General features: G+C 42.0%; 13 non-coding genes across 13 annotated transcripts; all 13 read left to right on the forward strand.

Moving 5' to 3' along the window:
* Positions 1 to 4,470: 4,470 nt before the first annotated feature.
* Positions 4,471 to 4,543, forward strand: trnak-uuu (transfer RNA lysine (anticodon UUU)). Its single transcript has one exon. It is a non-coding gene; the product is annotated as a tRNA-Lys (tRNA).
* Positions 4,544 to 4,905: 362 nt separating this feature from the next.
* Positions 4,906 to 4,988, forward strand: trnaf-gaa (transfer RNA phenylalanine (anticodon GAA)). The gene has a single exon. It is a non-coding gene; the product is annotated as a tRNA-Phe (tRNA).
* A 449-nt stretch (positions 4,989 to 5,437) lies between these two features.
* trnak-uuu (transfer RNA lysine (anticodon UUU)) lies at positions 5,438 to 5,510 on the forward strand. Its single transcript has one exon. It is a non-coding gene; the product is annotated as a tRNA-Lys (tRNA).
* Positions 5,511 to 5,798: 288 nt separating this feature from the next.
* On the forward strand, positions 5,799 to 5,871 carry trnaf-gaa (transfer RNA phenylalanine (anticodon GAA)). The gene has a single exon. It is a non-coding gene; the product is annotated as a tRNA-Phe (tRNA).
* Positions 5,872 to 6,460: 589 nt separating this feature from the next.
* Positions 6,461 to 6,533, forward strand: trnak-uuu (transfer RNA lysine (anticodon UUU)). Its single transcript has one exon. It is a non-coding gene; the product is annotated as a tRNA-Lys (tRNA).
* A 288-nt stretch (positions 6,534 to 6,821) lies between these two features.
* trnaf-gaa (transfer RNA phenylalanine (anticodon GAA)) lies at positions 6,822 to 6,894 on the forward strand. Its single transcript has one exon. It is a non-coding gene; the product is annotated as a tRNA-Phe (tRNA).
* A 1,608-nt stretch (positions 6,895 to 8,502) lies between these two features.
* Positions 8,503 to 8,575, forward strand: trnak-uuu (transfer RNA lysine (anticodon UUU)). Its single transcript has one exon. It is a non-coding gene; the product is annotated as a tRNA-Lys (tRNA).
* Positions 8,576 to 8,863: 288 nt separating this feature from the next.
* Positions 8,864 to 8,936, forward strand: trnaf-gaa (transfer RNA phenylalanine (anticodon GAA)). The gene has a single exon. It is a non-coding gene; the product is annotated as a tRNA-Phe (tRNA).
* A 584-nt stretch (positions 8,937 to 9,520) lies between these two features.
* Positions 9,521 to 9,593, forward strand: trnak-uuu (transfer RNA lysine (anticodon UUU)). Its single transcript has one exon. It is a non-coding gene; the product is annotated as a tRNA-Lys (tRNA).
* A 1,023-nt stretch (positions 9,594 to 10,616) lies between these two features.
* Positions 10,617 to 10,691, forward strand: trnak-uuu (transfer RNA lysine (anticodon UUU)). Its single transcript has one exon. It is a non-coding gene; the product is annotated as a tRNA-Lys (tRNA).
* A 362-nt stretch (positions 10,692 to 11,053) lies between these two features.
* On the forward strand, positions 11,054 to 11,126 carry trnaf-gaa (transfer RNA phenylalanine (anticodon GAA)). Its single transcript has one exon. It is a non-coding gene; the product is annotated as a tRNA-Phe (tRNA).
* Positions 11,127 to 11,607: 481 nt separating this feature from the next.
* On the forward strand, positions 11,608 to 11,680 carry trnak-uuu (transfer RNA lysine (anticodon UUU)). Its single transcript has one exon. It is a non-coding gene; the product is annotated as a tRNA-Lys (tRNA).
* Positions 11,681 to 12,623: 943 nt separating this feature from the next.
* trnak-uuu (transfer RNA lysine (anticodon UUU)) lies at positions 12,624 to 12,696 on the forward strand. The gene has a single exon. It is a non-coding gene; the product is annotated as a tRNA-Lys (tRNA).
* The last annotated feature ends 511 nt before the right edge of the window (positions 12,697 to 13,207 follow it).

The raw sequence follows: 13,207 nt of genomic DNA on the forward strand, positions 1-13,207 counted from the left end.
GTATTTGGAGAAGATCCAAGAAATAAATAACATCGATCTGTACGAGCTACCTGCAGCTGGAGCAGGGACCTAGACGCGTTGCCACCCTGTACCTACATGCAGTTGTTTCACTACTTAGTTTTCGGCATTTGTTACTATACTATACAGGAATTTAAAAGCCTGAAATCACTGGACAGTCCCACTAAGACATGTCATAATGGTTATGTGTGTTCTTTGCGTAAACGGCAGCCGTGGACCACACTTTTCCACGATGACACACACACACACACACTCACTCACTGACCTACTCACTCACTCACTCACAAGGTGAAAACAATACCAGCCGTTGCGGTGTGTCACGGCTGGTAAATATGATATTTAATAAGTTCACCAGCAATTTGTCTTTGTACAAAGAGTGTCCCTGGTACTCTGGATAATCCACAGACCTCACTGTCAAGATTTTTTGTCATAAGGACTTCAGCTGAAAGCACTTCCAAGGAAAACTAATAACACTGGGTCACTGTTTCTGAAAAGATGTGTTGCTTTTGAATCTGTTAAATGTTTCCAGTGTTGTGAGCATCGCAAATGAAATGCGTTCCACTGTATTGGCGGGTGGAGGCATCAATATCAGATATCTCAAAATAAATCCAAAATGATCCACATGGCGAGATAGCCAGGACGCGCATCTCTACTGTGTAGCCTCCTGCTCAGATGCAGGCAGCATATATTTCCCTCTCTGCACAGAAATGCATTTATTTATAGTAACCACATTTTATAGTGAGCAGCATATACATGTCCTCTACAAATCCTGACCAGGTTTGGATGAACGAGTCACACGCAATCTGACAGGAAACTAAGGCTGCTCATCGGTCCCGTGCGCCGCTGTATGCAGGACCCACAGATTACATGAGAGGAGCGAAAGGATCCACAGTATAATTAACCACAAAACACGTAAATAACTTCATATTACTGGCGTGTAACACTCATTAATGCTTAAGCTGAGTCCTCTACGAAATGAGAATGTCCATTTGAAATAATCTTCTCATGTTTAATGTCTGAAAATGAATTAAATTTGTTCAAGGCATCAAACTGATCTTTGTGCATGATGATGTCAAACACACTTGACTGACTTATATTTAGGCTATTATTTTTTTCGTTATTGTATAATTATTTTAAGTAAATCAGGCAAGCTTATTCTATTGGAATTTCCATTTATTTTTGTATGACATTTTACACAGCTGGAATGCGCAGCGGAGTTGTATTTCCCGTTCGTCCCTGCAGACAGGGGCAAAAGGATCAATGCGCAGCCTCCGTTTCCTTTCTGATTGCGTCCGTCTCGTGCATTCAAACTTTGTAAACACGGTTGGTATTTGTAGGGGACATATGTATGCTGCTCACTATAAAATGTGTTTACTATATATAAATGCATCTCTGTGCAGAGAGGGCTTAAAATTTTCATCAGTAGGTCAACAGGAGAGAAGGTCCACTTTTGGAAATGCATGAAAGCCAGGAGCCAGTCAGGAGCGCAGACTTTTCTTTTTTCATTCAAGGTTACAAATAATGCTGTTATGTTCCTTAAATGGCTTAATTTAGTTATCAAAGTTTCATTTTCTTAACAATAAAGATACCGTGTTCATCCATTCTAGTTGTCTTATAACTGCATGTCATTATAAAATAACTTCAAATCAAATCCTTAATCATTGATAAGTGTGTGTGCTTCCCCCGCCCCTTCCAACAAAAATCCCCCCCCCCGAAAATAATTCCGACGTCCATGCCTGCAGAACCTCGCTCTGGTTAGACAGCAGCGAGCCAGGAGTGCGCAAGACCACCTTTTATTTTTATTTATTTTTTATTTTACCCATTATCAAACCTGAGTTCAACTTATAATGACATGACAGTAAAAATATGGATTGGTTCTCTGTTGATTTTTAAGGCTTTACTGTAGGATACTATATAACCTGCATCAGTACCGCTGCCCACCGCTACGGTGGGCGGAGGAATTAATAAAATAAATTAAAAAAGAATAATTAAAATGGCTACAAACACTCGATTTTCCCAGTCAGAGCCAACATAAAAATTAGTTCAGTGAATTCCTGCTGTATGTTAGTGTGTCGGCTTTTTATCCAAGAAAGCCAGGGACACTTGGCTCCAACACACATTCAAGAACTTCTCGTCACGTCACTTCAAAAATTAAATGTGTTTATTTCACAATATCAGAATAATTAAGTTAATAAAGCTACAAAACAAAAAATCACAAAATCATCAAAAAACTCCATATAGCCTAAAAAGACACAGTGTAGAAATGTCTTCTCTCTCTTCCCGCATTCCAAATAACCCAGTACGCAAACAAAAGGTTAGAGCATAGTTATGCTAAATCACTGGCATTGGAGGGGGAAGGGGCTGAATGTGCATTGTCCCTTTTAATTACACAGCGAATCTTACTGCTCAGCATCCCCTTTAATAATTTTTTTTTTTTATTTTGACTAGACTGTCCGCCGTCAAAACAGAAGGGTCTTTATACTATATGTGAAAACTTCTACTACTTGCTACTTGTCAAATCCTGTAAAGTTGTGATTATAATCTCTTATTATTCAGTCTACAAGTAAAGTCTTAACGTACTGTGTATTGACCAGATCTATACAGTTAGGCTACTGTATAAGATTCTATGCAAGACGTTGAAGAGACTTATTGACAGATGCCTTTCATGCAGTCGCCAGTGGCTGGTTTTATGTCATAAGACAAGTCGCCTTAGCTGCAAAGTCAGCTGGTCACGTGGGGCGAAATGACAGTTTTGGACAGAGAGAAGAGAGAAAAGAAAGGAAAAAAGAGGATCACCTCACCAATTTGTTTGAGGAATAGCTCCCCAGTTCTGTGCAAAAGCATGCAGTAGGCTACCATCAATTTATTATTTTTGCACCCTCAGTTGAAATGAAAAAATTAAAAAGTTTAAAAAAACAACAACAAAAAACGCACCACTCCGCCGACTGACATGTAGCACCGGTACCCGGTGTATTTCGGCTGTCAGAGCTGTGCCAATTAAACGTAAGGACGGCTCAACAAACGTTAAACGTTAGACATCAGTGCACAGGACACAAGGACAGGACTGCTGCTTCATTCATGGGTTTTTTACGTGCATCCAAGCGCCTGTGCCATGCGTAATTGAACTGGGAAGGCGCAGCAGAGCCAGCGGGATTTCTTCACAAGAACACAAATAATATAAGATATTACACACAGTTTTACACACAGAATATCCTCCAAAACTCTCAATATCCTCATTAATTGCCTTTTCCTGACAACAATCCCATGTAAAGCAGCAAGTGCAGAGTGAATGACTGAATGAATGAATGAGGATTCAAATTAATTAAAACGTGCATACGATGTCTATTTTTTCCTCTCACGGCCACTGCAGGGCTCCGTAATTTATTACAAAAAGGTCAACAAAACAGGTTTCCAAATTCAAAATAACTTGTAAACAAACGAAATCTTCAGTATTACACCGTTTCGGTTACTTTTCTTTCAGACATTTTTTGAAGATGTGATGTCACTGATTAACTGAAAACAATTATACAATAACGAAAAAAATAATATCCTAATGAAAAGAGAAGTCTAATCAAGTAAATAGCCTTCAGAAAATGCATCAGTAAAAGCCCAGTTCTACACTGCTGCCCGCTGCTGACACGCACAGTGTGCGACTGAAATGTCTGCACTGCAGCACTGCAGCTGTGCCTTAATCCACAATATCCAAACTTCGGAATGGCGGATCCCTTAGAAAAAAGAGGAAGGGCCGACATTTCGAATAATAAAGGCAGGGATTTTCTTAGTGGTGGGACTTATGAAAAAAAGGTGAAGGACCGCCAGTCCGAATAATGGAAGTTAACGTTCGAAGAGGCAAGGTTTCGGAAAGGCAGACATTTACCCCTGAAAAGAGTTGTTGCTATAGAAACGATACGATTCCACGTTTGATAAATGAATGACTGCAGGCTGTGTTTTTTGTGAAAGAGGCGATTGAAAGGAGTGGGCATGCCTAGAATTAAAATAGGAGAGGGAGGGGGGGTAGAACCAGCACAGCAGCTGGCTGGCAGCCAGCTGGAACTTGGCTGGGATTTGTCTGGGATTTGACAGGCAGCCGGCTGACAGCTGGCTGGGAAGTGGAACTTTTGAGTGGCTCCTACTGTAATATAAGTTTTATGTATCAACTCATGAATGTGTTAGTACTTACACATTATACACATCTCTGTGTTACTCTATGTGACACAGTCACTGTGTTGATATATGAACACACTGAATGTGTCAAAATTAACATAACACGTGTTGTCCCAAATTCAACTCATTGATGTGTAGAAATTCAACGTGTTAATATTGACACATTCTTGTGAAGAGTGCAGATGTGTTCCCTAGGCAGACATGTCTTACGCAATGGTCACAATCTGACAATCTGAATATACAGATGTTTTTTGGGGGTTTTTTGTAAGAAAAGATGTACCTCTCAGAGCCTGGATAGCTCAGACGGTAGAGCATCAGACTTTTAATCTGAGGGTCCAGGGTTCAAGTCCCTGTTCAGGCACTTTGACACTTTCAACACTTCCCACAAGAGTTTCTCTCAATGGAAGACATCTTGCAATAATGCTGTTGACTTCAAACCCAACACTTGACCAGTAGCAGAATAGCTCTTTCCATTCATGCATCTAAGAAAATTTGCAAAGCTTCCCTTGCAATGTCCATGACAATTGAGTGTGAAAAAGCCTCTTTGCAATCATCAGATGCTTGACGAATGGAAGGGATGGTTTTGCACTGTTATGGTGCCTTTCATTTCTTCCAACCATTCAAAGTTTATTGGTGACTTGCTGGAACACTCGCAAATTTTGACGCTAGTACCTAGGTGGCAGATAAAATGCGTTGCAACAGCAGTCGCTGTGCACACTCAGGGCCGAAATAGCTCAGCTGGGAGAGCGTTAGACTGAAGATCTAAAGGTCCCCAGTTCGATCCTGGGTTTCGCAAGAGTCAAGCGTTCTCTATTTACAGAAACCACACGTGTACATTAATGTGCCATATTCATGTGTGAACTTGCATTGGGATGCATTCCCTCTGCTGCTCCTGTGAAGTGGCACAATTGAAAGTCATAGCAAAGAGCATATCCAAGACTGTGTACATGAAAACTTGGCAGCTATTCCCCTGGTGTGCAAGGCTTGTACATCACCCTTTATTTCAACAATTTGGAGCAGCTGCAATCTGCAACACGCAGAACCAGACTGGCACAAGTTGATTGTAGAAATGATTGTGCCTATTCATTGGCTTCATATCTGACAAAGGTTCACGAAAAATTGCTGAGTATTCAGCGTTGCACTCAAACTGGTCAAGATGGCATTTTTATCCAACTCTTTCAAGTGTGAAAGTAATATAACCAACACATATGGTTTTGGGGGTTGTTTTTTTGTAAGAAAAGATGTACCTCTCAGAGCCTGGATAGCTCAGACGGTAGAGCATCAGACTTTTAATCTGAGGGTCCAGGGTTCAAGTCCCTGTTCAGGCGTTCTGTTGACACTTTCAACACTTCCCACAAGAGTTTCTCTCAATGGAAGACACCTTGCAATAATGCTGTTGACTTCAAACCCAACACTTGACCAGTAGCAGAATAGCTCTTTCCATTTGTGCATCTAAGAAAATTTGCAAAGCTTCCCTTGCAATGTCCATGACAATTGAGTGTGAAAAAGCCTCTTTGCCATCATCAGATGCTTGCTGGAACACTCGCAAATTTTGACGCTAGTACCTAGGTGGCAGATAAAATGCGTTGCAACAGCAGTCGCTGTGCACACTCAGGGCCGAAATAGCTCAGCTGGGAGAGCGTTAGACTGAAGATCTAAAGGTCCCAAGTTCAATCCTGGGTTTCGGCAAGTGAGGTAAGCGTTCTCTATTTACAGAAACCACACGTGTACATTAATGTGCCATATTCATGTGTGAACTTGCATTGGGATGCATTCCCTCTGCTGCTCCTGTGAAGTGGCACAATTGAAAGTCATAGCAAAGAGCATATCCAAGACTGTGTACATGAAAACCTGACAACTATTCCCCTGGTGTGCAAGGCTTGTACATCACCCTTTATTTCAACAATTTGGAGCAGCTGCGATCTGCAACACGCAGAACCAGACTGGCACAAGTTGATTGTAGAAATGATTGTGCCTATTCATTGGCTTCATGTCTGACAGAGGTTCACGAAAAATTGCTGAGTATTCAAAGATCCTTGAAGGTATAGTTAGCGTTGCACTCAAACTGGTCAAGATGGCATTTTTATCCAACTCTTTCAAGTGTGAAAGTAATATAACCAACACATATGGTTCTTCAAAGTCAATAGGAAATCCTGCCTCTGCTCTTCAGATGTGTTCCCCAGTAAGACATGTCTTACACAATGTTCAAAATCTGACAATCTGAATATACAGATGTTTTGGGGGTTGTTTTTTTGTAAGAAAAGATGTACCTCTCAGAGCCTGGATAGCTCAGACGGTAGAGCATCAGACTTTTAATCTGAGGGTCCAGGGTTCAAGTCCCTGTTCAGGCGTTCTGTTGACACTTTCAACACTTCCCACAAGAGTTTCTCTCAATGGAAGACACCTTGCAATAATGCTGTTGACTTCAAACCCAACACTTGACCAGTAGCAGAATAGCTCTTTCCATTTGTGCATCTAAGAAAATTTGCAAAGCTTCCCTTGCAATGTCCATGACAATTGAGTGTGAAAAAGCCTCTTTGCCATCATCAGATGCTTGCTGGAACACTCGCAAATTTTGACGCTAGTACCTAGGTGGCAGATAAAATGCGTTGCAACAGCAGTCACTGTGCACACTCAGGGCCGAAATAGCTCAGCTGGGAGAGCGTTAGACTGAAGATCTAAAGGTCCCCAGTTCAATCCTGGGTTTCGGCAAGTGAGGCAAGCGTTCTCTATTTACAGAAACCACACGTGTACATTAATGTGCCATATTCATGTGTGAACTTGCATTGGGATGCATTCCCTCTGCTGCTCCTGTGAAGTGGCACAATTGAAAGTCATAGCAAAGAGCATATCCAAGACTGTGTACATGAAAACTTGGCAGCTATTCCCCTGGTGTGCAAGGCTTGTACATCACCCTTTATTTCAACAATTTGGAGCAGCTGCGATCTGCAACACGCAGAACCAGACTGGCACAAGTTGATTGTAGAAATGATTGTGCCTATTCATTGGCTTCATATCTGACAGAGGTTCACGAAAAATTGCTGAGTATTCAAAGATCCTTGAAGGTATAGTTAGCGTTGCACTCAAACTGGTCAAGATGGCATTTTTATCCAACTCTTTCAAGTGTGAAAGTAATATAACCAACACATATGGTTCTTCAAAGTCAATAGGAAATCCTGCCTCTGCTCTTCAGATGTGTTCCCCAGTAAGACATGTCTTACACAATGTTCAAAATCTGACAATCTGAATATACAGATGTTTTGGGGTTGTTTTTGTAAGAAAAGATGTACCTCTCAGAGCCTGGATAGCTCAGCAGACGGTAGAGCATCAGACTTTTAATCTGAGGTCCAGGGTTCAAGTCCCTGTTCAGGTGTTCTGTTGACACTTTCAACACTTCCCACAAGAGTTTCTCTCAATGGAAGACACCTTGCAATAATGCTGTTGACTTCAAACCCAACACTTGACCAGTAGCAGAATAGCTCTTTCCATTCGTGCATCTAAGAAAATTTGCAAAGCTTCCTTGCAATGTCCATGACAATTGAGTGTGAAAAAGCCTCTTTGCAATCATCAGATGCTTGCTGGAACACTCAAATTTTGACGCTAGTACCTAGGTGGCAGATAAAATGCGTTGCAACAGCAGTCGCTGTGCACACTCAGGGCTGAAATAGCTCAGCTGGGAGAGCGTTACACTGAAGATCTAAAGGTCCCCAGCTCAATCCTGGGTTTCGGCAAGAGAGTCAAGCGTTCTCTATTTACAGAAACCACACGTGTACATTAATGTGCCATATTCATGTGTGAACTTGCATTGGGATGCATTCCCTCTGCTGCTCCTGTGAAGTGGCACAATTGAAAGTCATAGCAAAGAGCATATCCAAGACTGTGTACATGAAAACTTGGCAGCTATTCCCCTGGTGTGCAAGGCTTGTACATCACCCTTTATTTCAACAATTTGGAGCAGCTGCGATCTGCAACACGCAGAACCAGACTGGCACAAGTTGATTGTAGAAATGATTGTGCCTATTCATTGGCTTCATATCTGACAGAGGTTCACGAAAAATTGCTGAGTATTCAAAGATCCTTGAAGGTATAGTTAGCGTTGCACTCAAACTGGTCAAGATGGCATTTTTATCCAACTCTTTCAAGTGTGAAAGTAATATAACCAACACATATGGTTCTTCAAAGTCAATAGGAAATCCTGCCTCTGCTCTTCAGATGTGTTCCCCAGTAAGACATGTCTTACACAATGTTCAAAATCTGACAATCTGAATATACAGATGTTTTGGGGGTTGTTTTTTTGTAAGAAAAGATGTACCTCTCAAAGCCTGGATAGCTCAGACGGTAGAGCATCAGACTTTTAATCTGAGGGTCCAGGGTTCAAGTCCCTGTTCAGGTGTTCTGTTGACACTTTCAACACTTCCCACAAGAGTTTCTCTCAATGGAAGACACCTTGCAATAATGCTGTTGACTTCAAACCCAACACTTGACCAGTAGCAGAATAGCTCTTTCCATTCGTGCATCTAAGAAAATTTGCAAAGCTTCCCTTGCAATGTCCATGACAATTGAGTGTGAAAAAGCCTCTTTGCAATCATCAGATGCTTGCTGGAACACTCGCAAATTTTGACGCTAGTACCTAGGTGGCAGATAAAATGCGTTGCAACAGCAGTCGCTGTGCACACTCAGGGCCGAAATAGCTCAGCTGGGAGAGCGTTAGACTGAAGATCTAAAGGTCCCCAGTTCGATCCTGGGTTTCGGCAAGAGAGTCAAGCGTTCTCTATTTACAGAAACCACACGTGTACATTAATGTGCCATATTCATGTGTGAACTTGCATTGGGATGCATTCCCTCTGCTGCTCCTGTGAAGTGGCACAATTGAAAGTCATAGCAAAGAGCATATCCAAGACTGTGTACATGAAAACTTGGCAGCTATTCCCTTGTGTGCAAGGCTTGTACATCACCCTTTATTTCAACAATTTGGAGCAGCTGCGATCTGCAACACGCAGAACCAGACTGGCACAAGTTGATTGTAGAAATGATTGTGCCTATTCATTGGCTTCATATCTGACAGAGGTTCACGAAAAATTGCTGAGTATTCAAAGATCCTTGAAGGTATAGTTAGCGTTGCACTCAAACTGGTCAAGATGGCATTTTTATCCAACTCTTTCAAGTGTGAAAGTAATATAACCAACACATATGGTTCTTCAAAGTCAATAGGAAATCCTGCCTCTGCTCTTCAGATGTGTTCCTAGTAAGACATGTCTTACACAATGTTCAAAATCTGACAATCTGAATATACAGATGTTTTGGGGTTTTTTTTGTAAGAAAAGATGTACCTCTCAGAGCCTGGATAGCTCAGACGGTAGAGCATCAGACTTTTAATCTGAGGGTCCAGGGTTCAAGTCCCTGTTCAGGCGTTCTGTTGACACTTTCAACACTTCCCACAAGAGTTTCTCTCAATGGAAGACACCTTGCAATAATGCTGTTGACTTCAAACCCAACACTTGACCAGTAGCAGAATAGCTCTTTCCATTCATGCATCTAAGAAAATTTGCAAAGCTTCCCTTGCAATGTCCATGACAATTGAGTGTGAAAAAGCCTCTTTGCAATCATCAGATGCTTGCTGAATGGAATGGATGGTTTTGCACTCTTATGGCGCCTTTCATTTCTTCCAACCATTCAAAGTTTATTGGTGACTTGCTGGAACACTCGCAAATTTTGACGCTAGTACCTAGGTGGCAGATAAGATGCGTTTCAACAGCAGTCACTGTGCACACGCAGGGCGAAATAGCTCAGCTGGGAGAGCGTTAGACTGAAGATCTAAAGGTCCCCAGCTCAATCCTGGGTTTCGCAAGTGAGGCAAGCGTTCTCTATTTACAGAAACCACACGTGTACATTAATGTGCCATATTCATGTGTGAACTTGCATTGGGATGCATTCCCTCTGCTGCTCCTGTGAAGTGGCACAATTGAAAGTCATAGCAAAGAGCATATCCAAGACTGTGTACATGAAAACTTGGCAGCTATTCCCCTGGTGTGCAAGGCTTGTACATCACCCTTTATTTCAACAATTTGGAGCAGCTGCGATCTGCAACACGCAGAACCAGACTGGCACAAGTTGATTGTAGAAATGATTGTGCCTATTCATTGGCTTCATATCTGACAGAGGTTCACGAAAAATTGCTGAGTATTCAAAGATCCTTGAAGGTATAGTTAGCGTTGCACTCAAACTGGTCAAGATGGCATTTTTATCCAACTCTTTCAAGTGTGAAAGTAATATAACCAACACATATGGTTCTTCAAAGTCAATAGGAAATCCTGCCTCTGCTCTTCAGATGTGTTCCCTAGTAAGACATGTCTTACACAATGTTCAAAATCTGACAATCTGAATATACAGATATTTTGGGGGTTGTTTTTGTAAGAAAAGATGTACCTCTCAGAGCCTGGATAGCTCAGACACGGTAGAGCATCAGACTTTTAATCTGAGGGTCCAGGGTTCAAGTCCCTGTTCAGGCGTTCTGTTGACACTTTCAACACTTCCCACAAGAGTTTCTCTCAATGGAAGACACCTTGCAATAATGCTGTTGACTTCAAACCCAACACTTGACCAGTAGCAGAATAGCTCTTTCCATTCGTGCATCTAAGAAAATTTGCAAAGCTTCCTTGCAATGTCCATGACAATTGAGTGTGAAAAGCCTCTTTGCAATCATCAGATGCTTGACAAATGGAATTGATGGTTTTGCACTGTTATGGCGCCTTTCATTTCTTCCAACCATTCAAAGTTTATTGGTGACTTGCTGGAACACTGCAAATTTTGACGCTAGTACCTAGGTGGCAGATAAGATGCGTTTCAACAGCAGTCACTGTGCACAGGCAGGGCCGAAATAGCTCAGCTGGGAGAGCGTTAGACTGAAGATCTAAAGGTCCCCAGCTCAATCCTGGGTTTCGGCAAGTGAGGCAAGCGTTCTCTATTTACAGAAACCACACGTGTACATTAATGTGCCATATTCATGTGTGAACTTGCATTGGGATGCATTCCCTCTGCTGCTCCTGTGAAGTGGCACAATTGAAAGTCATAGCAAAGAGCATATCCAAGACTGTGTACATGAAAACCTGACAACTATTCCCCTGGTGTGCAAGGCTTGTACATCACCCTTTATTTCAACAATTTGGAGCAGCTGCGATCTGCAACACGCAGAACCAGACTGGCACAAGTTGATTGTAGAAATGATTGTGCCTATTCATTGGCTTCATGTCTGACAGAGGTTCACGAAAAATTGCTGAGTATTCAAAGATCCTTGAAGGTATAGTTAGCGTTGCACTCAAACTGGTCAAGATGGCATTTTTATCCAACTCTTTCAAGTGTGAAAGTAATATAACCAACACATATGGTTTTGGGGTTGTTTTTGTAAGAAAAGATGTACCCCTCAGAGCCTGGATAGCTCAGACGGTAGAGCATCAGACTTTTAATCTGAGGGTCCAGGGTTCAAGTCCCTGTTCAGGCGTTCTGTTGACACTTTCAACACTTCCCACAAGAGTTTCTCTCAATGGAAGACACCTTGCAATAATGCTGTTGACTTCAAACCCAACACTTGACCAGTAGCAGAATAGCTCTTTCCATTTGTGCATCGAAGAAAATTTGCAAAGCTTCCCTTGCAATGTCCATGACAATTGAGTGTGAAAAAGCCTCTTTGCAATCATCAGATGCTTGCTGGAACACTCGCAAATTTTGACGCTAGTACCTAGGTGGCAGATAAAATGCGTTGCAACAGCAGTCGCTGTGCACACTCAGGGCTGAAATAGCTCAGCTGGGAGAGCGTTACACTGAAGATCTAAAGGTCCCCAGCTCAATGCTGGGTTTCGGCAAGTGAGTCAAGCGTTCTCTATTTACAGAAACCACACGTGTACATTAATGTGCCATATTCATGTGTGAACTTGCATTGGGATGCATTCCCTCTGCTGCTCCTGTGAAGTGGCACAATTGAAAGTCATAGCAAAGAGCATATCCAAGACTGTGTACATGAAAACCTGACAACTATTCCTGGTGTGCAAGGCTTGTACATCACCCTTTATTTCAACAATTTGGAGCAGCTGCGATCTGCAACACGCAGAACCAGACTGGCACAAGTTGATTGTAGAAATGATTGTGCCTATTCATTGGCTTCATATCTGACAGAGGTTCACGAAAAATTGCTGAGTATTCAAAGATCCTTGAAGGTATAGTTAGCGTTGCACTCAAACTGGTCAAGATGGCATTTTTACTCTTTCAAGTGTGAAAGTAATATAACCAACACATATGGTTCTTCAAAGTCAATAGGAAATCCTGCCTCTGCTCTTCAGATGTGTTCCCTAGTAAGACATGTCTTACACAATGTTCAAAATCTGACAATCTGAATATACAGATGTTTTGGGGGTTGTTTTTTTGTAAGAAAAGATGTACCTCTCAGAGCCTGGATAGCTCAGATGGTAGAGCATCAGACTTTTAATCTGAGGGTCCAGGGTTCAAGTCCCTGTTCAGGCGTTCTGTTGACACTTTCAACACTTCCCACAAGAGTTTCTCTCAATGGAAGACACCTTGCAATAATGCTGTTGACTTCAAACCCAACACTTGACCAGTAGCAGAATAGCTCTTTCCATTCATGCATCTAAGAAAATTTGCAAAGCTTCCCTTGCAATGTCCATGACAAAAAGCCTCTTTGCAATCATCAGATGCTTGCTGGAACACTCGCAAATTTTGACGCTAGTACCTAGGTGGCAGATAAAATGCGTTGCAACAGCAGTCGCTGTGCACACTCAGGGCTGAAATAGCTCAGCTGGGAGAGCGTTACACTGAAGATCTAAAGGTCCCCAGCTCAATCCTGGGTTTCGGCAAGTGAGGCAAGCGTTCTCTATTTACAGAAACCACACGTGTACATTAATGTGCCATATTCATGTGTGAACTTGCATTGGGATGCATTCCCTCTGCTGCTCCTGTGAAGTGGCACAATTGAAAGTCATAGCAAAGAGCATATCCAAGACTGTGTACATGAAAA

Source organism: Epinephelus fuscoguttatus, linkage group LG20 (assembly GCF_011397635.1).
Source record: "Epinephelus fuscoguttatus linkage group LG20, E.fuscoguttatus.final_Chr_v1".
Lineage (NCBI taxonomy): Eukaryota > Metazoa > Chordata > Actinopteri > Perciformes > Serranidae > Epinephelus > Epinephelus fuscoguttatus.